Source organism: Thalia democratica, chromosome 5, assembly GCF_965202585.1.
Source record: "Thalia democratica chromosome 5, ktThaDemo2.hap1.1, whole genome shotgun sequence".
NCBI lineage: Eukaryota > Metazoa > Chordata > Thaliacea > Salpida > Salpidae > Thalia > Thalia democratica.
Window position 1 is genome coordinate 60847977 of NC_139169.1, and position 23538 is coordinate 60871514.

The 23538-nt window shown below is 27.0% G+C and overlaps 14 non-coding genes across 14 annotated transcripts; 8 read left to right on the forward strand and 6 right to left on the reverse strand.

Annotated features, from left to right (window-relative positions):
* Window positions 1-2778: 2778 nt before the first annotated feature.
* LOC145837332 (U1 spliceosomal RNA) lies at window positions 2779-2942 on the forward strand. Its single transcript, XR_014369968.1, has one exon. It is a non-coding gene; the product is annotated as a U1 spliceosomal RNA (small nuclear RNA).
* Window positions 2943-3463: 521 nt separating this feature from the next.
* On the forward strand, window positions 3464-3628 carry LOC145837354 (U1 spliceosomal RNA). The gene has a single exon (XR_014369989.1). It is a non-coding gene; the product is annotated as a U1 spliceosomal RNA (small nuclear RNA).
* A 1030-nt stretch (window positions 3629-4658) lies between these two features.
* On the forward strand, window positions 4659-4822 carry LOC145837303 (U1 spliceosomal RNA). The gene has a single exon (XR_014369942.1). It is a non-coding gene; the product is annotated as a U1 spliceosomal RNA (small nuclear RNA).
* A 1418-nt stretch (window positions 4823-6240) lies between these two features.
* LOC145837376 (U1 spliceosomal RNA) lies at window positions 6241-6404 on the reverse strand. Its single transcript, XR_014370009.1, has one exon. It is a non-coding gene; the product is annotated as a U1 spliceosomal RNA (small nuclear RNA).
* Window positions 6405-8355: 1951 nt separating this feature from the next.
* Window positions 8356-8519, reverse strand: LOC145837377 (U1 spliceosomal RNA). Its single transcript, XR_014370010.1, has one exon. It is a non-coding gene; the product is annotated as a U1 spliceosomal RNA (small nuclear RNA).
* A 1501-nt stretch (window positions 8520-10020) lies between these two features.
* LOC145837374 (U1 spliceosomal RNA) lies at window positions 10021-10186 on the forward strand. Its single transcript, XR_014370007.1, has one exon. It is a non-coding gene; the product is annotated as a U1 spliceosomal RNA (small nuclear RNA).
* Window positions 10187-11338: 1152 nt separating this feature from the next.
* LOC145837372 (U1 spliceosomal RNA) lies at window positions 11339-11503 on the reverse strand. The gene has a single exon (XR_014370005.1). It is a non-coding gene; the product is annotated as a U1 spliceosomal RNA (small nuclear RNA).
* Window positions 11504-13700: 2197 nt separating this feature from the next.
* On the reverse strand, window positions 13701-13864 carry LOC145837363 (U1 spliceosomal RNA). Its single transcript, XR_014369997.1, has one exon. It is a non-coding gene; the product is annotated as a U1 spliceosomal RNA (small nuclear RNA).
* A 1513-nt stretch (window positions 13865-15377) lies between these two features.
* Window positions 15378-15541, forward strand: LOC145837302 (U1 spliceosomal RNA). Its single transcript, XR_014369941.1, has one exon. It is a non-coding gene; the product is annotated as a U1 spliceosomal RNA (small nuclear RNA).
* Window positions 15542-16404: 863 nt separating this feature from the next.
* LOC145837359 (U1 spliceosomal RNA) lies at window positions 16405-16568 on the forward strand. Its single transcript, XR_014369993.1, has one exon. It is a non-coding gene; the product is annotated as a U1 spliceosomal RNA (small nuclear RNA).
* Window positions 16569-17956: 1388 nt separating this feature from the next.
* Window positions 17957-18121, reverse strand: LOC145837367 (U1 spliceosomal RNA). The gene has a single exon (XR_014370001.1). It is a non-coding gene; the product is annotated as a U1 spliceosomal RNA (small nuclear RNA).
* A 1517-nt stretch (window positions 18122-19638) lies between these two features.
* On the reverse strand, window positions 19639-19802 carry LOC145837366 (U1 spliceosomal RNA). Its single transcript, XR_014370000.1, has one exon. It is a non-coding gene; the product is annotated as a U1 spliceosomal RNA (small nuclear RNA).
* Window positions 19803-21077: 1275 nt separating this feature from the next.
* LOC145837378 (U1 spliceosomal RNA) lies at window positions 21078-21241 on the forward strand. The gene has a single exon (XR_014370011.1). It is a non-coding gene; the product is annotated as a U1 spliceosomal RNA (small nuclear RNA).
* Window positions 21242-22119: 878 nt separating this feature from the next.
* LOC145837370 (U1 spliceosomal RNA) lies at window positions 22120-22283 on the forward strand. Its single transcript, XR_014370004.1, has one exon. It is a non-coding gene; the product is annotated as a U1 spliceosomal RNA (small nuclear RNA).
* Window positions 22284-23538: the final 1255 nt, after the last annotated feature.

Consider the following 23538-nt stretch of genomic DNA (forward strand, 5'->3'; position numbering starts at 1 on the left):
TTAAAACGAAAAAAAAAAACCAGATTACTCAGGCAAGCATTATCTGTAAAAGATGTAAACTAAATATTTGCAGCTGAAAATTTATATTCATAAGAAACACCAACAAACCAAAACAAGAACTCTGAGGTATCCTAACATTCAAATTTTACTCTCAAATATATAAATACTTAAATACATAGTTTCACAAATTATTTGTTTTTTCAAACTATTAATTCAAAAGTTTTTTATTTAAACTGCATAACTATGTCTTAAACCACAAATATTAAACCTGCTGCAAATTTAATTTATGATTTAAACTCTTTGAATTTATGAAAATTATCTAATAAAACTAGTTTTTGTTTAATTAAAATATCTTAGATTTTAATTTGTTATTTAAAACAACTTTATAACAAAAAAAAAGCAATCATATATGCAATGAAAGTAATGAAATGAAAGAATTAAAAAGGATTGAATTCCCTAACTTTTTTTATCATGTGGAAATTTACTTATTTTGAAAACTTTTCTTAAAAAGCAGATACTTAATTTGTTAAACAATATCTAAGTTGTATTACCTTTTAGAAAACAACTAATTGTAATGTATTATCAAAAAACCAGATGAAAAAATATGCATATGAAACAATTAAACATTTTATTGACTTATCTGGTCTTGAACTACTTCATATATAATTTTATAAAACTGCATATTAACATTTACAATGTAATTCTTTAAAGAAAATTGTGACTGTACATTCAACAGGGAAAAAACCTAATCAAACACTATTTGCAGGTAGCTTTATTAATGTATTTAAAGCTGGGGTCGGCAGCTTTATGTAACTCGCGGGCCAATTTTCCTAGAAAATAAATGCTCATGGGCATCGTTATTTAAACAAACCTTTTAAAGCGGTAAATTATTTAAAAAATTCTATAAATAAATACAAAAATGTCATATAAGATGAAAAATATGATAGTTTGAGCGATATTAGAGCACTACTAAAGAGTGTTTATTGAATTAAGAGCCTAACTGTAAGTTTTCATCACAAAATATTTTATTTTTATTGTTTTTAAAATGTATATTTCTGGCTGAAAAGGAGCAGATTTTGACTTCGAGGACCGCATTTCTCCCGCGGGCCGCAGTTTGCCGACCCTTGAATTAATGCAATGTTTTGAAATCTTTTGGGATAATAACCAACTAAATGTCTGTTTAAAATATAGATTCTATAAATTTAATAAAAAACTTTAAGTAAACTTCGGATGTGAATCTTTATGCACAAACTTTTCCTTGTCTTTATATAATTATTGGATAATAAGAAAAAACAAAAACTTACTCATAAATGTTTAAAAAATTTCTGCTTGTATCTTATATTGTTTATTGAACGATAAAAAAAAAGCTCTAAAATTTTGATCTAAGGATCTGGTGAACAAAGTGACTCTTGGGTTATCGATCGTACACCAAGAATTCACGTTTTTCTAACGACCGGAAGCTTTCCTATGGTAGTTTTCTAATGTGGAAGCAATTTTTTTATATAGCTGATAGATAGACGGTTTATAATGTTTTCAGATTAAAACTAAATAATTTAGTTTTTACTTTTTATTAGAAAACAAAATTACCACTTCTTATATTACAAATAGTAAGTTTAAACTGTTGTATAGATAAAAACTAACTAGTTTAGACTTTAGATATCAGCATAAGGTAAGTTAAATTTAAGATAAATTGTAAGTCATATATATATTGAAAAAACTAAAGGTAAGCATAACATACTTAAAAATGAACTAAATCTAATCAACAAATATATGTTTTCTTATACATTTTATAAAATTTTAACTTACCGATGGTTTGTACTGATGGTAAAAACTTAAAAAATATGTTATAAGTTTTTACGTAATTTGTCTACTTATTTACTGCAAGTTTTAACTTTTAACTTTTACTGATTCTTGATTGTTTTAAATAAAACGTATGCTGTTTCTACCTGGTTATAAATAAACTTATAAAATATAGATTCTTTATAGAAAATGCTGCAGTTATGCTAAAAATTTTCGAAAAGGTCATTCTGATTTGAATATTTGCTGAGTCAGTTTTTTTTTTAAAGTTTTCATTTTAGTTTATTTTAGATTTATACCACTATCCCTAACCCACTTTACCAAGATGTATTAAAAATCAATCAAAATGCATAGTTTTAACAAATAAAAATAAAAATAACACAAAAGGCTGCTTTTTTTTGATAATCAACAAATATACAAACAAGACTGACCTTTAAGTATACTAGTCAGAGTTGTAATTTTACAGTCTAGAGAAAGTATAACTATGTAAATCCACGTATAATTTTAAGTTTACAGATTGGTACATTTTTATTCAAAGTGTTCCTAGCTAGTAATAAAACTGTTACATTCATGTTAAACGAAAATAAAATATAACAATATTTTTACTTAATTTTTAAGTTTATTTTAAGCTAAAAACATTAAAATTAAAAATCAAAAAAAAAACTTTCAACCACATGTAGCGATTAAAATAATTTGTTTTAGCAAAGCTTTTATGCTAAAAAACTTAGAACTAGTAAATAGAAAACTTTTGTATTTTATTTCTATAAACTTACCTACTAAATAATAAATAACATAAAAGAGTAACTAACAACGTTTAAGCCAATCTGTAAGCTTTATAGAAACAAGGTGAATAATCAAAATTCAACGAGCTTCAAAAAGCTCTCTCTCTTGAATTCTCTTACATTATGACGTCACAATACATCTGAAACTAGTTGCTACTTCATGTCTGTTGGTTGGATAGCAGCTAATTTCTTAATAGTTAAACTTACCTGACGGGAGTCTTAACAGCGATCAGGCAGGCTGTTGACTCAGGGCGAGGTTTCATCATTGCACATTGGTGGAACTGACCTCTGCGATTGTTCCAAATGTGAACAACTCGGCCGTACAATTTCTCCCATGGGGAACTTGCGTTCGCGCAGTCCCCTCTAACACTCACAGAAGAAAAAATACATATATTACGTTGTATTTTTTGTATTATTACATGAGTTCTAAGGTGATCAACTGTAAAAATGCAACTGAGTTTTTCAATTTAAAGCACAAACTAAAAAAATATAAATTAAATTATTTGTTTTTTTTCTAAAGATTTTTTTAAGTACCACTGTTACCCCTACCCCTTACCATTGGTCGGTAACTTTGTTTTTTTCTTCTTATTTTTTATTTTGTTTTGTTAATTTTTTTATTTACTAATATTGTTACCCTTAACCCTGGTTAATAATGTTTATATCAACATTTTTTACTTTTTGTTTTTACTATCGTGTAAAAATAACCCATCAAACAAAAATTTTCATTGGTGCATATTTGACTTTTTGTGCACACTTGACCCGTACCCGTAAAAAAAATATCTTCTCTCATTTCTTTTTTCTCTTATTATGACGTCACAATAACGCACACAGAAACAGTATATTGCACTGTTTTGATTGGTATCAGACTGTTCAACTCTTTCATTAAACTAACCTGACGGGGGTCTTAACAGCGATCAGGCAGGCTGTTGACCCAGGGTGAGGTATCATCTTTGCACACTGATGAACACTGACCTCTGCGATTACTCAAAATTGAGTAAGTCGGCCGTGTCATTTTTCACCTGGGGAAGATGCGTTCGCGCACTCCCCTAAACATGTTATACAGAACTCTACCGAACTATTTTTGAACCAATTAACAAAATAAATAAAACGTATGATAGAACTATGATATTTTGGGTAGCGTAGAAAACCTGCAGTTAATTTTGCAAAAAACCTGCAAATGCCGAGTTATCAAAATTATTGTAAGAAGCAATACCAGTGTAAGAGAATTTAAAAAAGAGAGCTTTTTAAAGCTCGTTGCATTTGAATTATATACCTTTTATGTAAAAAAATAATAAATTGACTTAAAATCTTGTTATAAATTTCTATAAATAATCCTCAAAATATTTTTACGTAAAAGTTTTTCTAAATAAGAAATTAATTAAAAAAAAGCTTTTTCATTAGATCTTAATTTTTCTTTTATTTTATTTTTTAATCAATATTCTTTATAGTTTTTTACAGAAATATCAGTGCTTATATATAAATACTTTAAGTAAGCAATTTTCAAATTTTGTACAGCAATACTAGAAAAAATATCCTTATTTCGTTTTATTTAAAGTTTTATATTTTTGATTGTTTATAAAATTCTAATGTTAGAACTTTAAAAAAAATTTTAAGAGCTTTTTCAGAAAATTTAAGGTTTATAAAAATTGTAGAATAAAACTTTAGTAAGTTCATAATTTTCATAGAAAAATTATGATTAAAATATTGCGGTCAATACATTTGTACTGAAAAATTTTTACAAAAATGACTACATCTCTAAAACTAATAAAAGTTTATGACTCTTAAAAAACTTACTCTAAAAAAAAATGTCGAACTTTAAATAAATGTCGACAACGTACAGTACGCCAAAACTACTCTTAAAAATTTGTAGTGTTGTATAAGTTTATACATTTAAAAAGTAAAAGAGATTAAACGTTGAATGATTAAATTTTAAACTAACATCTAAACTCTTACATAGTATTAATTTTATCTAAATGCGACAAGCTTATCTCATTTGGATTAATTTACATTATAATGTCACAAAACATTTCAAGCAACTTCATGTCTATTAGCTGGGTAGCAGCTGATGGCTGTAAAGTTAAACTTACTTGACGAGAGTCTTAACAGCGATCAGGCAAGCTGTTGACCCAGGGCGAGGTTTCATCATTGCACATTGGTGGAACTGACCTCTGAATTTGTTTTGAATGTGAACAACTCGGTCATGAAATTTCTCCCGCGGGGATCTTGCGTCCGCACGGTCCCTTATAAAATTAATTGAAGTGTAGGTGTCAAATATGCTAGAATAGTCACTTTAGCGCAGGTTAAAATCTTTTTTTACGAGTACATTATTAAATTCATTTATAATATCTTGTTACCCCTTACCCTTGGTCGGTAACGTGAGTTTACTTCTTTTTTTTTTAACTGTTACCATTTACCCTTGGTCTGTATTTTTTCTTACTATGTTTTTATTTAGTTTTTAACGATATTTAATTCTTATTAATCGTTTTGGGTTTTACTATTGTTTTTACCCCTAAATCTTACCCTTTTTTCAATTATCTTTTCGTTTTAATTTTACTCTATTTATTTATTTACTGTTTTGCGAAAATGACCTTTAAGGCAAAAGTGACCCCTCGTGCAAAAGTAACCCTTCATGCATATTGACCTTTCGTGCAAAAGTTTCTTCGTGCACAATTGACTCTTCCTTAATATTGAAAAAAGATAATATACAATGTATATTAATAATAAACTATATTGATTACCTTTATTTTTTAGTCTAAAACTTCATAACTAGCTTTAGATTTTTAAAACACATGAACTCAATACAAACCTACGTAGCAATTGAAAGACAAAGAATTTTTCTTGTGAAAACATTTAATTTTTCATGAAAATACTTTAAGTTAGTAATTAGTAAATGTTCTGCAGTTAGTACTACTAACTTAGCAGTAATATTATAACCGTTATTAAGTTTAATAATAAAAATGATCTTTTGACTACATATATTCTTTATATTAATAAAGAATGTTTATTGAACGACAAATAAAATAAAGCGCTCAAAGCAACTGGTTTTACGACCTGGTTTACGAAGAAATCTTTCGATTATCAGGTTTTACTTTACTTTAATACAGCTTAACGTTTTGTCCAATACTATTAGTCTATTATCTCTTTCTATTAATCAGCTTAAATTAAGCTTGTATAATCATACACTATCGTGTATTGGTTCGCAATGGATATTTAGATATTATTCCAAGTTTTTTGCACATTCTTGTTCGAAATTACCTATATATTTACATTACTGTTATCTTAAAAAAAAAAATTTGAAATTTTTGTATTGTTATCTCGACAAAAAGTGTTTTATTTATGCAATAGATATTTTAATTGCGAGATTTAATTTTTATTGATGGCTAAAAAAACAGGTTAGCTTAAAAAAACATGCAAATGCCTAGTCAGCATTCATGTTTTTTAAAAAAAAAGTCAAAATTTCTTACTTTCTTTAGCTTTTTATTTGTTTGGGTAAAGTGGGTTAAGGATAAGAATACAGATAAAAAAAGATCAATTTCAACATTTTGCTGACTAAGCATTTGCAGGTTTTTAAAGCTACCAAAAACATCGTAGTTTTCTTATATGGTTTTCTTAAGTATTTAATTAGTTCATATACGTTTTACAATATTTTCAGTTTAATTTTAGAGGAGAGCGCTAACGCATCGTCCCCCTGTGAAAAATGACACGGCCAACTTATTAAATTTTGAGTAATTGCAGAGGTCAGTATTCACTAATGTGCAATGATGAAACCTCACCCTGGGTCAACAGCCTGCCTGATCGCTGTCAAGACCCCCGTCAGGTTAGTTAAAAAAAAAGTTTAACTGTCTGATACCAATCAAAACAGTGCAGTATACTGTTTTAGTGTGCGCAATTGTGACGTCACAATAAGTGAAGTTATTAGAAAAATGAGAGTGAGCAAAGTTTTATACAATACATTAATACAACTTAAAATATCATTATCATACTAGTAAGCAATAAAAATTAATAACTGTTGCTGCTTATTCAATCGTGTTTTATTCTGTTTGTTTTATTTTAGTTAAAAACTTCAGGCTAAATATTCTCCTTAAAAATTAGAAGAAAATGTCAAACCATATATTCTGGCAACTCTAGTCACTAACTTCGCTTTATTTGTAATTTATTTCATGCATAATTGACAATAAATTTTATTTGTAAACCTTTTGTGACTTGATATTTAAAACAGAATTTTTTTAAGCTTTTCTAAGTTAAATTGACTGCTACGTTTTGGCGATTTAATCTTTTTTCTTGTTTAACAAACATTATTACGTATCTTTAAATATATTTGATAAGTATGTATAGATAATTATAACTATTATGTATTTTTATATTCTTAATCCTGGCAAATTAAACTTATTAAATTTGTGAAAAATAAAAACATTTCAAATGGTACAAAATTATTTAATCTTTTTTAACTCATTTTCAACGGATTTTGCTTAAACAAAAGGTCAAATCATGAATAAGAAATAACAAATATATTTGTAGCAATTCCATAAATTAATACTAATTTTTAATTTCCGAGATTTGACTCAGTCATTATAACTAAGTATTTTAAAGACTCATGTTTTTTATTAGTTCACAAAATCGCACTTATTGTTTTTTTTATATAGGTTTTAAAAATTAATTCTGAAAACTATTATAAATACACTATTTAAAACAGAGGTCGTCAGTTATTTGGTGATCGATGACTAAGTTTCTAAAATAAAAATACTGGTAAGAAATAGTTGATTGTTTTGTAAAACAATATTAAAGTATATAGAACAAGTTTTAGAGTTTCTCTTAAATTCTATAAATATATATTAAAAAATTTCCTTAGATATTTTTTATGCTCTTTAATTCAAACTCAAGAATATCTATTGTTAGTCTAAGCAAGGGTTTCCCTAACTTTTTTCAAATGGTCCTCTTTCAAGAAAATAAAAAAGCTTTGGCCTCCTTGTACCATGATTACTCAAAAACTACTATAAAAACACCTAAGACTTTTTTTTGTTTTGCATTTCATCAGCAACTCCAGAATATCTAGTGTAAGTTTCATATTACGACCTCACACCCGGTGATGGCTCCTATACTGCTCATGGCCCCCTGAACATCTGCCATGGTCCCAAAGGGAGCCACTTTACCCACTTTGGTAAACCCTGGTTTAGGCGAAACGGTGTTACCATATTATTAAACAAATTTTTATAAATTAAGCTATCCACTGTTTAAGTATTATACTTAATCTACTTTATTTGTGTAAGTACCTTTTTTATTTTCAATTTGCTGTTTTACCTTTGATGAGCCGCATTCCATTTAAATGAAAACTTGCTTTTGGGCCACACTTTTACCTTGCTGCAGTTACTGGTCCAAGATATAAATATTGAGAAAAAATAAATCATATACAAAAATAAAAGTAATTGTCTTTTTAAATAAGCTAAAATATATATTTTTTTTTATTATATTTTTAGTTTGTAATTTTCATTAGTGGAAACAGAGTGTTTAAAACAGTGCGTACTAGTTTAAAAAATATAAAATTAGGTTTTATTCTACTTACATGATTTTATTTTGCTTTACAAATAAAATGAAAATATTCTAAGCACAACAAAAATAAGTTTTCTACGACATTTTTATTACAAAGTATTCTAGTGATTTAAATTATTTTGCACTATTGCTTACGAGTGATTTAACTTTTTAGTACGTCTTTTAATTAAAATATTCTTATTATTTTAAATGTACTCTTTAACTTTATCACTATTTTAACTTCTAAAAGAGGAGACTGCGCGAACGCAAGTTCTCCGTTGAAAAAATTGTAGGGCCGAGTTGTTCTCATTTGGAACAATCGCAGAGGTCAGTTTTACCAATATGCAATGATGAAACTTCGCCCTGAGTTAACAGCCTGCCTGATCGCTGTTAAGACTCCCGTCAAGTAAAATTAACTGTAAAGAATTTAGCACTTATTCAACCAATAGACATCTGGTTCTAATTTGTTTTAGATTTTTGTGACATCATAGTGTAAGAGAGTTCAAATGAAAAAGCTTTTTGAAGCTTTTTTTTATATGTATAAACTTTGAAATCTTATTTAGAACTAAAACATAATTTATATTTCAAAAACTCAAAAAAATTTTATGTAGATTTACATTTAAAAAACATAATGTATCATAAAAATACAAAACATGTTTTTTAGCATAAAAGTCCTCATTAAACAAAATATTCTTGGTGGCTAGATGAGGTTATTGTTTTTATAAACGAGCGAGTAACAGACCGGAAATTTCTGTTTTGCAATTCAGACAAAGTCAATTATTTTTATAATTACAGTTGGTCATATAACCTAATGTTGTAATGTAACTAACCTTTCAGAATTTTTTATAATTTAGTCATAAATTATTTGCTTAATTTGTATTAGTTAAACTTAAAAACTTATATTTAAAGTGTTTGTCTTTAGATATTTAAATTTCTTTTGAATGCTGTTCAAAAATATTTTCATCATAGAAGTTTGTCTTTCATAAAACAATATAGTTGAAAACTAAACGAAAGTTCGTAGAGTATTGGAGTGAGTATACTATAACTACCAAAAAGATAGTAGAATTGACTATAAATTACAAATCATATATATTTTGCCAAGTCACTGGTTATAAAAAATTTATTATATAAATTTTTTAAACTTAATGTTATTTTATTTTTTGTTCAATAGTGATTAGGCCAATACAGATGAAATTTTCGTTATTTTATTAAAGATAAAGCATTAAAACATTTAAAAAGATGGCTACTATTATTGAACCCAATTAAGGACATGAAGGTAAGTATATTTTAGATGAATAGACATTTTGAGTTACATGAAAGTTAAAGTTTTAGTTTAGGTTGGTCAAATTTTTTAATTAGTAAGTTAAATTGAACGGAAAAGTTTTAAGCAAGCCAGAGATTAATAAAAAAAATTAGAATTGTTTGAAAAATTTTCTTTTTTTGAAAACCGTTTTAAATAAATATTTGCAATGAACAAATTATAATAATTCATTATATAAAAGCTCAAGTTATTTCAAATCCTAAAGGTGTTATCTACATAAAATATAATTAACGATACGCTTACTTTTTAAGTCGATTTTAGACTGCAAAATACAAACTTACAAAAAATGATTAGTTGCATTTTTTATGTTTTTAAAATAAACTTAATGATAAAAATAATAAAATATTGTAGAATAATTTTTAGGAGTTTATTTTTATAAGTTTATGCATTTAAAAAGCAAAAGGGAATAAATGTTAAATGGTTAAACTTTAAAACTAACAAATAAACTATTACAAAGTAATAAATATGTAAATGCGTCAAGCTTTAAAAAGCTCTTTCTTTTGGATTATATTACATTACGGTGTCTTTATACATCTATAACAATTTAGAAATTCAGGCCTGTTGGTTGGATAGCAGCTGGTTGCTGGAAACTTTAAACTTACCTGACGGGAGTCTTAACAGCGATCAGGCAGGCTGTTGACTCAGGGCGAGGTTTCATCATTGCACATTGCTGGAATTGACCTCTGCGATTGTTCCAAATGTGAACAACTCGGTCGTACAATTTTCTCCCACTGAGAACTTGCATTCGCACAGTCCCCTTCATGACTCTTTAAAGTGTTTGTGTTTAACATGCATGAAGGTTTACTATTGCACAGGTTGAATACATTTTAATACATTTATTAATTATCTATTTTTACTAAAACACTGTTACCCCTTACCCTTGGTCTGTAACTTGATTTTACTTCTTCTTTTATTTTTTTTTTCATTAACTGTTACCCATGGTCTGTAATTTTTCTTACTATGTTTTTTTTGTTTTTAACAAAATTTATTCTTAATCATAGTATTGGTTTTTTACTGTCGTTTTTACCCCTAAATACTTCCCTTTTGTCAATGGTTTTTTTTTGTTTTTACTTTACTATATTTTTTACTCTATTGCAGAAATGGTCTTCGTGCAAAAGTGATTCCTCGTACAAAAAGTTTCTTCGTGCACATTTGACCCTTCCTTAAAATCAAAGAAGATAAAATAAAATGTATAACAATATTTAACTTTATTGATTAGTTATATTATTTAAATTATTAATGAATGTTTATTGAACGACAAATAAAGCGCTCAAAACAATTGGTCTTGTGACCTGGTTTACGAAAAAATCTTTCAGTTATCTAGTTTCACATAACTTGAATACAGTTTAACGTCTTATACAGGACTATTAACATATTATCTCATTCTATTAATCAGCTTGTATTGAGCTTGTATAATCATAGACTATGGTGTTTTTGTTCACATTGGATTTTTAGTTTAGCCTGGTTATTCCAAGTTTTTTGCACATTCTTGTTTGTATTTACTTAAATTTTTACATTACTGTTATCTTTGAAAACAAAAATTTTGAAACTTTTATATCGTTATCTCGACGAAATGGGATTTTCTTTATGCAATAGATATATTAATTGCGAAATTTAGTTTTTATTGATGGCTTAAAAACAGGTTAGCTTATAAAACATGCAAATTCTAGTCAGCATTCTTTTATTTTCCTGTTTTAAAAAAAATAGTCAAATTTTTTTATTTTCTTCTATTTGTTTGGGTAAGGTGGGTTAAGGATAAGGTACAGATTAAAATTAAATCAATTTCAAAATTTTGCTGACTAAGCATTTGCAGGTTTTTCAAGCTACCAAAAACATCATAAATTTCTTATATAGTTTTTTGCAAGTGGTCAATCAGTTTTGAATTTTTTTTCTTAATTTTGTGTTTAAAATTTGGGGAAGAGCGCGAACGCATCTTCCCCAGGTGAAAAATTGTGCGGCCGAGTTGCTCACATTTCGAACAATCGCAAAGGTCAGTTTCATCGATGTGCAATGATGATATCTCGCCCTGGGTCAACAGCCTGCCTGATCGCTGCCAAGACCCCCGTCTAATTGGTTTAATAAAAGTGTTGAACTGTCTGATACCAATCAAAACAGTGCAGTATACTGTTTCTGTGTGCGCTATTGTGACGTTATAATAAGAGAAAGTTTAAAAAAAAGGAAAGAAAAATAAAGTTTTATACAATAAATTAATATAACTTTAAAGGTCATTATCATACAAGTCAGCAATAGAAATCTACTACTTGTTACTGTTTTTCTAACCGTGTTCTATTCTGTTTGCCTTAATTGAATCAAAAATTTCAGGCTTAGTATCCTCCTAAAATAATTAGGAGAAAATGTCAAAACGAAATGCTTTCTAGCATTTCTAGTCACTATCTTCGCTTTATTTGTAATTTCTTTCATGAATAGTAGACCAACAAAATCGGCGAAAGTCTGCAGAACAAGTCCGGACTTTCGTTTGCCGTGAGACAAGCTCAAATTTAACAAAAGGGTTGATCATGCCAATTCGATCATCAGACCACAAGTTTCGGTAGACTGAGACCGGTCTCAGTCTACCGAAACTTGTGGTCTGATGATCGAATTGGCATGATCAACCCTTTTATGAATAGTAGACAATAAACTTTTATTTGTAAACCTTTTGTGATTTAATATTTAAAACAGGAGTTTTATAAGCTTTCTAAATTAGTTTGACTGCTACGTTTTTTATTTTAAACTTTGTTAATGTTTATTAAACATTATTCCGTAACTTAAAATATATTTGATAAGTAGGTGGTAACAACACTAACTATTATGTTTTGTTGTATTTTTAAACCTCGCGAAGTTATATTTATAAGTTTGTGAAAAATAAAAACATTTTAAATTGTACAAATGCATTTAAATTTTTCAACTCATTTTCAACAGAATTTGCTTAAACAAAAGGTTAAAGCATGATAAAAATAGAACAAATACTTTTTGGAGCAATCTGTAAATTAATACTAATTTTTAATTTTCGAGATTTGACACAGACATTATTACTAAGTATTTTAATACCTTTTTTTTTTGGTTCACAAGTTCGCATTTATTGATTTCCTTATATATATTTTTGAAAGTTAGTTCTGGAAATTATTATAAATACACTATTTAAAATAGAGATCGCCATTTTTTGGGGATCAATGACTAAATTTCTAAAAATACTAGTAAGAAATAGTTGCTTGTTTTTTGAAACAATACCAAAGTATATAGCGAAAGTTTTGAGTTTTCACTTAAATTTCTGTTAATATATTTATAAACATTTCCTAAGAGACCTATTTTATGCTTTTTATCATCCGAAGAATATCTATTGTTAGTTTAGGCGAAACGGTGTTGCCATATAATTTAACAAGTTTGTATAAATTAAGCTATACATTATATAAAAATAAGTTTAGCATAATACTTTATCTACATTATATACTTATTTGTTTAAGTACCTTTTTTATTTTTAAGTTGCTGTTTTACCTTTGATTAGCCGCATTCCATTCAAAATAGAAACATGCTCTTGGGCCGCGATTTTACTCTTTACGGGTCGCAGTTGCCGACCACTGATTTAAAATATAGATCTTTAAATATTAAGAAAAAACTTAAATTGTAAACGATAATAAAAGTGATTTTATGGTAAGCTAAAAAAAATTTACTTTTAGTATTTTATTTTAACTTAACTAGTTCTAAATTACCTAGAACTATATAAAATGAGAACGAAGTTATAGTATGCATTTAAATTTAAGGAAAGAAGTGATGTGGCCTTAAAAGTAAATTAAGATTTTCATATTCATTATTGGCAACGGTGTAATTAAAAAAAGTTCTTACTAGTTTAAAGTTTTAAAGTTTAGTTTTTTATTCTACGTACATGATTTTACTTTGTTATACCGATTTAAAAAAGTTCTTTAAATGCAACAAAAATAAGTTCTCAAGGACAGTTTTATTACAAAGTAACCACTTACTTATCACTATTGCTTACAGTAATTTAACTTTTTAGTAAGTTTTTGTTTCTAGGATATAAAACTTAGCTTTATCACTAGTTTAACTTCTCAATGATACTAAAGAGGGGACTGCAGTTCTCTCTTTAGTATCATTGAGAAGTTAAACTAATGATAAAGTTTTGAATTTTCACTTAAATTTCTGTTAATATATTTATAAACACTTCCTAAGACCTATTTTATGCTCTTTATCATCCGAAGAATATCTATTGTTAGTTTAGGCGAAACGGTATTACCATATAATTGAACACTGGGCGTACACAAAGTCGACTGGGCGTACACAAGTTCCCCGTGTGAGAAATTGTACGGTCGAGTTGTTCACATTTGGAACAATCGCAGAGGTCAGTTCAACCAATGTGCAATGATGAAACCTCGCCCTGAGTCAACAGCCTGCCTGATCGCTGTTAAGACTTCCGTCAGGTAAGTTTAATTTTCCAGCAATCAGCTGCTATCAAAATAATAGACATTAAGTTCTAATTTGTTTTAGATGTATTGTGACATCATACTGTAAGATAATTCAGACAAAAAAGATTTTTAAAGTTTTTTTTATTTGCTAAGCTCTTAAATTTTACTGAGAATTAAAACCTAATTTTAATTTAAAACCTCAAAAAATTTCATGTACAATTATTATTATAAAACGTAATGTACCATATAAATACAAAACATGTTTTTAAGCATAAAAGTCCTTATGAAACAAAATATTCTTGGTGGCTACATGAGGTTATTGTTTTTAAAAACGAAGAAGTATCAGACCAGAAATTTCTGTTCTATGATTTAGACAAAATCAATTATTTTTATAATTACAGTTGGTCATATAACCTTAAGTTATAACTAGTTTATGAGACTTTTTAAAATTTAGTTTTAAATTATTATCTTTACTTTTAATAGTTTAATTTAAAAACTTTTTATAAAGTGTTTGTATACAGAAATTTAAATTTATTTTAAAAGCAGTTCAAAGTACTTTTACTTCAGAAGTTTATCTTTCAGAAAACAATAGAGTTGAAAACTACACAAAAGTTCCTACAGTATTGAGAGTTAGTACATTATAACTATCAAATAATTAGTAGAATTGTCGATAAATTACAAATCATATATATTTTGATAAGTCAATGGCTTCAAAAAATTTATTATATTAATTTTATAAAGTTAAAGTTAGTTTTTTTCTTTAATAGTGGTTAGGCCAATACAGATGAATTTTTTTGTTATTTTATTAAAGATAAAGTATTAAAACATTTAAAAAGATGGCTGCTATTATTAAACCCAATTAAGGACATAAAGGCAAGTTTATTTTAGAAAAATTAACATTTGTACATACACGAAAATTAAATTTTATAATTAGTAAGTTAAAATTGACCGAAAAAGATTTAGCAAGCCAGAAATTAAAAAAAAAATAGTGTGTGGCAAGTGTTTGAAAACTTTACTTTTTTTGAAAACTGTTTTAAAGAAAAAATTGCAATGACCATATTAATATAATTCATTATATAAAAGCTCAAGTTATTTCAAATTCAAAACGTGTTTTCAACATTAAATATAATAAACGATACGTTTACTTTTTAAGTCTATTTTAGACTGCAAAATACAAATTTACAAAAAAAGATTAGTTGCAAATTTTTTTTTTGTTTTTCGAATAAAATTAATGCTGGAAAAAATAAATATTTTGTAAAATACAATTTTTATGAGTTTATTTTTTAAAAGTTTATACATTTAAAAAGTAAAAAGGAATAAATGTTAAATGATTAAACTTTAAACTAACATATAAACTCTTACACACTGTAATTATAATAATATTACTTAAACACTAAGTAATAAATTTATGTAAATGCGACAAGCTTCAAAAAGCTCTTTCTTTTGGATCATATCATTTTATGACGTCACAATATATCTGAAACAAACTAGAACTTCATGTATGTTGGTTCGGAAGCAGCTGATTACTCTTAAATACAAATTACCTGACGGGAGTCTTAACAGCGATCGAGAGGCTGTTGACTCAGGGCGAGGTTTCATCATTTCACATTGATGAAACTAACCTTTGCGATTGTTCCATATGTGAACAACTTGGTCGAACAATTTCTCACACGGGGAATATGAGTTCGAGCACTTCCCTCGTTTAAAGTTAAACTAGTGATCAAGTTAAAAAGTCCGTTTAAAGTCAAAAGAATTAAATACAAAAGCGTACTAAAAAGTTCAATCTCTTGTAAGCAATAGTGATAAGTAAGTGGTTACTTTGTAATAAAAATGTCGTTAAAATTTATTCTTTTGTGCTTAGAATATTCTTATTTTATTTGTAAAACAAAATAAAGTTATGTAAGTAGAGTAGAAACTAATTTTAAAATATTTAAACTGGTAATCACTGTTTAAAACACACTGTTTACACTAATGAAAATTACAATCTACTATTAGTGACAATTTGATATTGATATTGTTTTATGAAAGACAAACTTCTATTGTATAAGTATTTTTGAACAGCTTTCAAAAGAAATTTAAATATGGAAATATAAACACTTTACATATAATTTTTAAGTTTTACTATAAGTTAAGCAAATGATATATGATTAAACTTTTTTTTAATCTCAAAAATTAGTTATAGCTTTAGGTTATATGACCAACTGTAATTATATAAATAATTGATTTTGTCTAAATCATAGAACAGAAACTATCGGTCTGATACTTGTTCTTTTTTAAAAACAATAACCTCATATAGCCACTAAAATTATTTTGTTTCATCAGGACTTTTATGCTAAAAAATGTTTTGTAGTTTTATAATACAGTACTTTTTTAAACATAATCGTGCATAAACTTTTCTTGAGTTTTTGAAATTTAAATTATGTTTTGTTTACACAAATGGATAAAAGCTTTAAAAAGCTTTTTCTTTTGAATTATCTTACACTATGATGTCACAATACATCTAAAACAAATTAGAACTACATGTCTATTGGTTGAATAACTGCTAAGTGCTTTAAATTTAATCAAAATTAACAGACGGGAGTCTTAACAGCGATCAGGCAGGCTGTTGACTCAGGGCGAGGTTTCATCATTGCACATTTGTGGAACTGACCTCTGCGATTGTTCCAAATGTGAACAACTCGGCCGTACAATTTTTCACACGGGGAACATGCGATCGCGCGGTCCCCTCTATAACTCTTTGAAGTGTATGTGTCTAATATGCTTGAGATTCAATATTGCACAGCTTGAATACATTTTAATACATTTATTAATTATCTATTTTTACTATCACTGTTACCCCTTACCCTTGGTCTGTAACTTTATTTTACTTGATTTTTAATTATTTTTTTTAACTGTTACCCTTGGTCTGTATTTTTTTCATACTATGTTATTATTTTGTTGTTAGCAATATTTTATTCTCTTTGATCGTACTGTTTTTTATTATCGTTTTTACCCCTATATCTTACCCTTGTTTCAATGATTTTTTCGTTTTTATTTTACTCTATTTATTTATTCTTTTGGAAAAATAACCCCCTGTGCAAAAGTAACCCTTCATGCATATTTGACCCTTCGTGAAAAAGTTTTTTCGTGCACAATTGAATCTTCCTTAATAATAGAAAAGATAATATATTATCTCTATTAATATTGAACTTTATTGTTTACCTTTATCTTTTTAGTCTAAAACTTCACAACTAATTTAAGATTGTTAAAGCACATGAACTCAATAAAAACCTACGTAGCATTTGAAAGACAAAGAGTTTTTCATAAAAATACTTTTTTTTTTTTAAGAAAATACTTTAAGTTAGTAATTAGTAAATGATCTGCAGTTAGTGCTACTAACTTAGTAGTAATATTATAACCTTTATTAAGATTAATATTAAAATAATCTTTCGATATTCCATACAATCTTTAAACTAATATTGAATATTTATTGAACGACAAAAAAAGCGCTCAAAGCAATTGGTCTTACGTCCTGGCTTACAAAAAATTTTTCGGTTATCGAGTTTTACATCACATGGTAACAGTTTATCGTCTTGTCTAGGACTATTAATATATTACCTCTTTCTATTAATTAGCTTAAATTAAGCTTGTATAATCATACACTATCGTATTTTTTTAACATTTGATTTTTAGTTAAGCCCGGTTATTCAATGTTTTTTGCGCATTCATTTTTGTATCTACTTATATTTTTACATCACTGTTATATTTCAAAACAACAATTTTAAATTTTTTGTATTGTTATCTCGACAAAATCTAATTATTTTTATGGAATAGATACATTAATTGCGAGATTTAATTTTTGTTGATGGCTAGAAAACAGATTAGCTTAAAAAAACCTGCAAATGCTGAGTCAGAATTCTTTCTTTTTTCATGTAAAAAAATAATCAGAAGTTATTTTATTTAATTTTTTCAATGTTTGGGTAAGGTGGTTTAAGGATAAGGTTAAAGTTAAAAATTCTATTTCAAAAATTTGCTGACTAAGCATTCGCAGGTTTTTCAAGCTACTAAAAACATCATAGTTTTCTTAAGTTTTACATTAATTTATAAACGTTTTTGAGTATTTTCAGTTTAAATTTTAGGGGACAGCGCAAACGCATCGCCCCACTGTGAAAATTGACACGGCCGACTTACTTAATTTTGAGTAATCGCAGAGGTCATTGTTCATCAGTGTGCAATGATGAAACCTCACTCTGGGTCAACAGCCTGCCTGATCTCTGTTAAGACCCCCGTCAGGTTAGTTTATTAAAAGAGTTGAACAGTCTGATACCAATCAAAACAGTGCAGTATACTGTTTCTGTGTGAGCTATCAAGGCGTTATGATAAGTGAAGTTATTAAAAAAATAAGAAAAACTAGAGTTGTATACATTACATTAAAATAACTTGAAAGGTCGTTAGTATACTAGTAAGCAATAATAAATAACAATTATTGCTGCTTATTCAATCGTTTTTTATTCTTTTTGCCTCATTTTAGCAAAACATTTCAGGCTTAGTATTCTCCTAAAAATATTAGGAGAAAATGTCAAAACGAAATGCTTTCTGGCAACTGTAGTCACTAACTTCGCTTTATAATTAATTTATTTCATGCACAGTTGACAATATAGTTTTATTTAAAAACCTTTTGTGACTTATTTTATATCACAGGATTTTTTTAAGCCTTTTTTAGTTAATTTGACTGCTACGTTTTGGAGATTTAAACTTTGTTCATGTTTATTAAACATTATTCTGTATCTTAAAATATTCTTGATAGGTAGGTAGTGAAAATCCTAACTATTATGTATTTTTTAATCCTTAATCCTTGCAAATTAAACTTATCAGACTTGTTGAAAATAAAAACATTTCAAATGGTACAAAGTTATTTAAAAATTTTCAAATCATTTTCAACGGATTTTGCCTCAATAAAAGGTTGTATGAAAAAAATAAAACAACAATCAATAAATTAATACTAATTTTTAACTTCCGAGAAATAACTCAGTCATTATAACTAAGTATTTTAAAAACTCATGTTCTTTTTAGTTCACAAAATCGCATTATTATATTTCTTATAAAGTATTTTGAAAGATAAATCTGAAAATTATAATAAATACACTATTTAAAACAGAGGTCGTCAGTTATTTGGTAATCAATGGCTAAATTATTTAAAAATAAGTTTAGCATTATACTTTATCTACTTAATAAATTTAATTGTGTAATTACTTTTTTTTTCAAGTTGATGTTTTACCTTTGATGAGCCGCATTCCATTTAAATAAAAACATGCTCTTGGGCCAAACTTCTACCCTGCCGCAGTTGCCGATCCTAGATATAAATATTAAGAAAAAACTTAAATCCTTTACAAAAATAAAAGCGATTGTCTTTTTAAATAAACTAAAATATATTTACTTTTAGTGTTTTATTTAAACTTTATTAGTTTTAAATTAACAGTAGCTATATAAAATGAGAATGATGTTATATTATGTATCAAAATGTCACCAATAGTAGATTGTAATTTTCCTTGTTGGAAACAGTGCATACCGGTTTAAAAATTGTAAAGTTATTTTTTATTCTAATTAAACGATTTTATTTTGCTTTACAAATAAAACAAAATTATTCTAAGCACAATAAAAATAAGTTTTCAACGACGTTTTTATTACAAAGTAACCACTTGCTTAACAGTATTGCTTACAGGTAACTTAACTTTTTAGTACGTTTTTGTATTTAAAAGTATTATTATTTTTCTTAAAATGTACTCTTTAAATTTATCACTAGTTTAACTTCTAGAAGAGGGGACTGCGCGAACGCAAGTTCCCCGTGTGAAAAATTGTACGGCCGAGTTGTTCACATTTGGAACAATCGCAGAGGTCAGTTCCACCAATGTGCAATGATGAAACTTCGCCCTGTGTCAACAGCCTGCCTGATTGCTGTTAAGACTCCCGTTAGGTAGACTAAATTTTTAAGCAATTAGCTGCTTCCTAAACAACAGACATGAAGTTCTAACTTGTTTTAGATATATTGTGACATAATAGTGTAAGATAATTCAATTGAAAAGCTTTTTAAAGTTTTTTTTATTTGTATAAACTTTGAAGTCTTATTTAGAAATAAAACATAATTTAATTTTCAAAAACTCAAGAATAAGTTTTGTACAATTATGTTTAAAATGCAATGTATTATAAAATACAAAACATTTTTTTGAGCATAAAAGTCCTGACGAAACAAAATAACCTTGGTGTCTATATGAGATTATTGTTTTTTTAAACGAACATGTATCATACCGGAAATTTCTGTTCTACAATTTACACAAAGTAAATTATTTTTGTAATAACAGTTAGCCTAATAACCTTATGTTATAAGTAACTTTTGAGATAAAAAAAAAAAGTTTTAAATTATTTGATTAACTTATAGTAGTTAAACTTGAAAACTTTTTGCTAAGTGCTTGTGTTTCGATATTTTAATTTGTTTTGAATGCTGTTCAAAAATACTTCTATCTTTGAAGTTTATCTTTCATAAAACAAAAGAGTTGAAAACTAAACGAAAGTTCGTAGAGTATTGAGAGTGAGCACATTATAACTAACAAATAGATATTTGAATTGTCGATAAATTACAAATCATAAATATTTTGATAAGTCACTAGCTTAAAAAAAATTATTATAGTAATTACAGTGAAATTTACAGTGAAAGTTAAACAAATATTGAAAAATTTACTTTTTTTGCAAACTGTTTTAAAGAAAAAAACTGCAATGACCATATCAATATAATTCATTATATAAAAGCTCAAATTATTTCAAATTCAAAACGTGTTTTCCACATTATAAATAATAAACGATACGTTTACTTTTTAAGTCTATTTTAGACTGCAAAATACAAATTTAAAAAAAAGATTAGTTGCATTTTTTTATATTTTAAAATAAACTTAATGCTAGAAAAAAATTAGACAATATTTTGTAAAGTACAACTTTTATGAGTTTATTATTTAAAAGTTTATACATTTAAAAAGTAAAAGGGAATAAATGTTAAATGATTAAACTTTAAACTAACATATAAACTCTTACACACTGTAATTATAATAATATTACTAAAACACTAAGTAATAAATTTATGTAAATGCGACAAGCTTTAAAAAGCTATTCCTTTAGGATTATATCACTTTATGACGTCACAATACATCTGAAACAAACTAGAACTTCATATATGTTGGTTCGGAAGCAGCTGATTACTCTCAAATACAAATTACCTGACGGGAGTCTTAACAGCGATCGAGAGGCTGTTGACTCAGGGCGAGGTTTCATCATTGCACATTTGTGGAACTGACCTCTGCGATTGTTCCAAATGTGAACAACTCTTTTGTACAATTTCTCTTACCGGGAAAATGCGTTCGCGCAGACCCATCTTTCAAAAGTTAAACTAGCGTTATAGTTAAAAAGTCCATTTAAAGTAAAAAAGAATTAAATACAAAAGCGTACTAAAAAGTTCAATCTCTTGTAAGCAATAGTGATAAGTAATGATGAAACTATTTTAATTGGTTACTTTGTAATAGAAATTTCGTTGAAACTTGTTTTTATTTTGCTTAGAATAATTTTATTTTATTTGTAAAGCAAAACAAAATCATTTAATTAGAATAAAAACTAACTTTATAATTTTAAACTGGTATGCATTGTTTCCAATAATTAAAATTACAATCTACTATTGGTGACAATTTGATATTGAAATTGTTTTATGAAAGACAAACTTCTATTGTAAGGGTACTTTTGAACAGCATTCAAAACAAATTTAAATATCGAAATTCAAGCACTTAACAAAAAGTTTTTAAGTTTAACTATTATAAGTTAAGCAAATAATTTATAACTTAATTTTTAAAAAATCTATAAAGTTAGTTATAATATAAGGTTATATGACCAAATATAGTTATAAAAAAAATTAATTTTGCCTAAATTTTAAAACAGAAATTTCCGGTCTGATACTTGTTCTTTTTTAAAAACAATAACCTCATGTAGCCACCAAGAATATTTTGTTTCATCAGGACATTTATGCTAAAAAATGTTATGTAAATTTTTGATACATTACTTTTTTAAACATAATCGTACATAATGTTTTCTTGAGTTTTTTAAATTTAAACTATTTTTAATTCTAAATAAGATTTCAAAGTTTTTACAAATAAAAAGCTTTTTTATTTGAATTATTGTACACTATGATGTCACAATACATCTAAAACAAACTAGAACCACATGTCTATCGGTTGAGTAACCGCTAAGTGCTTTAAATTCAGTCAAAATCAACAGACGGGAGTCTTAACAGCGATCAAGCAGGCTGTTGACTCAGGGCGAGGTTTCATCATTGCACATTAATGAAACTGACCTCTGCGATTGTTCCAAATGTGAACAACTCGGCCGTACAATTTTTCTCACGGGGAACTTGCTTCGCGCAGTTCCCTCTTTGAAGTTTATGTGTCAAATATGCGGGAAGGTTCAATTTTGCACAGCTTTAATAAATTTAAAACATTTGTTAATTATACTATCACTGTTTCTCCTTACCCTTGGTCGGTAACTTGATTTTACTTCTTCTTTTATTTTTTTTTTAACAGTTAGGCTTGGTCTGTATTTTTTTCTAGCTATATACTTTTTGTTTTTAACAATATCTTATTCTTATTGATCGTATTGTTTTTTACTATCGTTTTTACCCCTAAATCTTATTCTTTTTATAATATTTTTTTTTATTATACTCTATTTAAATACTGTTTTGCAAAAATGTCCCTTCGAGCTAAAGTGACCCCTCATGTAAAAGTATCCCTTCATGCACATTTGACCCTTCGTGCAAAAGTTTCTTCGTGCACAATAGACTCTTCCTTAATATTGAAGATAAAATATAATGTATATTTATAATGAACTTTGTTAATTAACTTTATTTTATTTAGTCTAAAACTTCATAACTAACTTTAGATTGTTAAAGCACATGAACTCAATACAAACCTACGTAGCAATTGAAAGACAAATAAATTTTTCATTAAGAAAAAAAATTCAAGAAAATATTTAAAGTTAGTAATTATTAAATGATCTGCAGTTAGTAGTAATATTAAAACCATTATTAAGTTTAATAACAAAAATAATCTTTTGATTTTCAATGTATTATTTAAATTAATAATGAATGTTTAATGAACGAGAAATAAAGCGCTCAAAACAATAGGTCTTATGACCTGGTTTACGAAAAAGTCTTTCGGTTATCGAGTTTTGCATCACTTGAATACACTTTAACGTGTTGTGCAGGACTATTAATCTATTATCTCTTTCTATTAATCAGCTTATATTAAGCTTGTATAATCATATACTATCGTGTTTTTGTTTACTTTGGATTTTTATTTTAGCCCGGTTATTCCAAGTTTTTTGCACATTCTTGTTTGTATTTATTTATGTTTTTAAATTACTGTTAGTTTTGAAAACAAACATTTTGAAATTTTTGTATTGTTATCTCGATGAAGTGTGATTTCTTTATGCATTAGATATATTAATTGCGAGACTTAATTTTTATTGATGGCTAAAAAACAGGTTAGCTAAAAAAAACCTACAAATGCTGAGTCAGCATTCTTTTTATTTCATGCTTTTAAAAATAATAGTCAAACATTTTTATTTTCTTTAACTTTTTAATTGTTTGGGTAAGGTGGGTTAATGACAAGGGTACAGATAGAAAAAAATA